Source organism: Rana temporaria, chromosome 1 (assembly GCF_905171775.1).
Source record: "Rana temporaria chromosome 1, aRanTem1.1, whole genome shotgun sequence".
NCBI classification, from domain to species: domain Eukaryota; kingdom Metazoa; phylum Chordata; class Amphibia; order Anura; family Ranidae; genus Rana; species Rana temporaria.
The window spans coordinates 249,905,047-249,908,119 of record NC_053489.1 but is presented as its reverse complement, the minus strand read 5'-3'; the positions used below and the strand labels follow the sequence as shown (position 1 = coordinate 249,908,119).

Genomic DNA, 3,073 nt, shown 5'->3' with positions numbered 1-3,073 from the left:
CAGTTGGTTTTGCAGAGTGGCCCCGAACCTCCTTTTCTGGGGTCCCTCAGCAGCACTCCAAGTGCCCTGTTGGAGAAGCTATTTCCATCATGGACATGCTCCCATGTCCTGCTTCTGCGTCACCACAGAAAGCAGGACTAGTCATTGGATTTAATTGACAGTAGTGGGAGCCAGTGGCTGCTCTGCTATCAATCTATCCAATAAGGACACGAGACACTGGCCAGAGCTGGTGTGCTCGTTCCTGTTGTGGGAATTACAGGGCTCAAGTATAAGAGGGGCTCGGTGGCGCCACTGCAGCAGAGGATTTTTTAATCCATCAAGGTAAAAAAAATGCAGAGGTTTACAACCCCTTTAAGACAATGTAGACAAGGGATTGGAGTGCTCACAAAGGGAGCCTCCTGGATGTAAAATGAAGTCCACGATAGGGTGCTCTGGCTGCTGTGTTGCCCAAACACCACTTAGACAATAGAAGAGACGACATGTCCATATGAAAACTTATTGGCACATGTTAAAAATGCAGATGCGTTTAAGCACACCGCCTTTAAAACCACCCTTCAGGGCATGAACATAAGTCATGTTTCTCAGGTGAAACACGGATTATGCAATCTCATCTCTGCAGGCTTATAGAGACACTATAGGGTACATTAACACCTCTCCATTCTGGCATTTTGTGTTAATGCGTGTTACATGCATTAAAATGTTGCAGTACCATTCATACTGAATGCCACTCCCATGCTCTAAAGCAGGGGTCTCCAAACATTCTTAACAAAGGGCCGGTTTGTCCTTCAGACTCTTGGAGGGCCGACTTTGGCCAGTGGGGTAGGAAATTTTCCTGGCATCAGTGGGACTAAACATCTGGTATTAGGGGGGGAGGAATAATGCCCCATCATTGGTATAGGGAGGAATAGTGCCCCATTAATGGTGTTAGTGGGAGAAATGGTGCTCCATTGTCAGTGGGCAGAATAGTGTCTTGTATCAGTGGGAGGGATAGTGCCCCAAGGGCCGGGTAAAGGGCCGCATCCGGCCCTCAGGCCACAGTTTGGAGACCACTGCTCTAAAGCCATGCCTCAAACAAGAGTTGCAGTACACCACATTTTATAAAGCTGTCTTACCCCGCAAACTTCAGAAAGTGTGGAGAGGCAGCCAACCCACCATTACACACCCCTGAGTGAAAAAGGTAATTATTAATTTGCGACAACCTAAAATCTCACAGCCCATGTCTTGGGGCTATGCGAGGAACAGCCGTCGCTTAGAAAAGAAGGACACTGAGAAAATACTAGAAAACGTGTGGTAATTAGTAATGAGTACAAATTCATACCAAATGTAAAATATGCAGCACATCATATGGAACTGCAATTTCAACTTATTTGATTTGCTTCATTTCTAGGCTCATTTTCATGTATATGCATCTACCATTAAAACAAACATGTTATACTTACCTCCACTGTGCAGCTCGTTTTGCACAGAGTGCCCCCAAATCCTGTCTTCTGGGGTTCCTCTGCGGCTGTCTCGGCTCATCGCAAAAGCCTTCTACCTTCATGCGAGCATGGTAGAAAACTTTTGCGAGCACGCTCCTGTGATACGGCAGCGTGCATAGCCGCTGACTATCACTCGGCCATGGGTCATCCGCTGTGATTGACAGCAGCGCCAGCCAATGGCTGCGCTGCTATCAATCTGTCCAGCCTAGCCAATTAACGGCCAGGCTGGGAACTGAAGAGGATCACATGGACGCGCGGGGTCAGGTAAGTAAAAAGGGGGTTTGGGGGGGGGCGGTACCGTCGGATATTTTTTCACCTTAATGCATAGGATGCATTAAGGTGAAAAAACATTTACCTTTACAACCCCTTTAACTGCTCAATTTACAGGAGCTTTTACACAGATTAATAACTCCAAACCTACTGAAGATCACAGCAACTTTGCAATCTTTTGTGCACATCAATCTAGCTTTGGAAAGTCTGTGCCATTTCCAAGGACTGTCGTTCTCTGAACCACAAGCAAGGGGTTAATGCAACTGCAATCACTACTAGTATTAAAGCCATGTACCAAAGAAAAGTAATCTTTACCTGTGTCCTGTAACCGGCAATAAAAAGGCTGCAAAAGAAAATTGAACAAGTCAGTAAATTTAGACATAGGCCTACATAGCACAAAGATGCTAGGTGTTGCTCAAAGAATGAAGTATAATCACAGTACTTAATGTTGGCAAGGAAGCAACACATCCACCACATCCATCCCTTCTACATACCACTTAAGTATCAAACAGAACAGACAACACATACAACAATGCTGTCTTACCCCGCAAAATTCAGAAAGTGTGGAGAGGCAGCCAACCCACCATTACACACCCCTGAGTGAAAAAGGTAATTATTGCTCTGCGACAACCTAAAATCTCATAGCCCATGTCTTGGGGCTATGCGAGGAACAGCCGTCGCTTAAAAAGGAATGACACTGAGAAAATACTACAAATCGTATGGTAATTGAAGTACAAATTTCATACCGAATGTAAATATGCAGAATATCATATGGAACAGCATTGCTAAAAATCACTACATTCTCAAAGCAAATGTGAATAGGTCTTTCATTTTCTGCCTGAAAGTGCAAGCCTACTTTGTGGTCTATTACGGCAGACAGCATAGAAAGAAATATTTACCTGTAATCCAGTCACCAGCAATAAGGCTGCAAAAGAAAAATATAAACAAGTCAGACTTTATTCAGACTCCATCCTACACAGCAAGAAGAAAACTGCTTGGTATTGCTCAGAGCATAAAGTATAATCACAGAACTCAGGTGAAACACGGACTATGCAAACTCATCATGCAATCCATTCCAGGTGTAAAAAAAAATGTAAACGTTAAACATCCTTTGTGTCTTACCTGAGACTTGAATCTTCAAGGCCTCAGATCTGTCAATCATGACTGGTATGGGCAGAGATCCAGACATGTGCAGGTAATGTACAGCCGACGAGCAAGACTTACTCTGGCAGTCCATGGGAAAAACTGGAAGATAAAATATATCATTAGGGCGACACACACTTTGCCAGTTTTTTTTCTCTCCTCTATAGTACAAACTGTAAAGT

At 44.2% G+C, this 3,073-nt stretch overlaps 2 non-coding genes across 2 annotated transcripts; both read right to left on the bottom strand.

The window, feature by feature from the left end:
- Nucleotides 1–1,101: 1,101 nt before the first annotated feature.
- Nucleotides 1,102–1,248, bottom strand: LOC120925427. The gene has a single exon (XR_005746700.1). It is a non-coding gene; the product is annotated as a small nucleolar RNA SNORA79 (small nucleolar RNA).
- Nucleotides 1,249–2,281: 1,033 nt separating this feature from the next.
- Nucleotides 2,282–2,428, bottom strand: LOC120925429. The gene has a single exon (XR_005746702.1). It is a non-coding gene; the product is annotated as a small nucleolar RNA SNORA79 (small nucleolar RNA).
- Nucleotides 2,429–3,073: the final 645 nt, after the last annotated feature.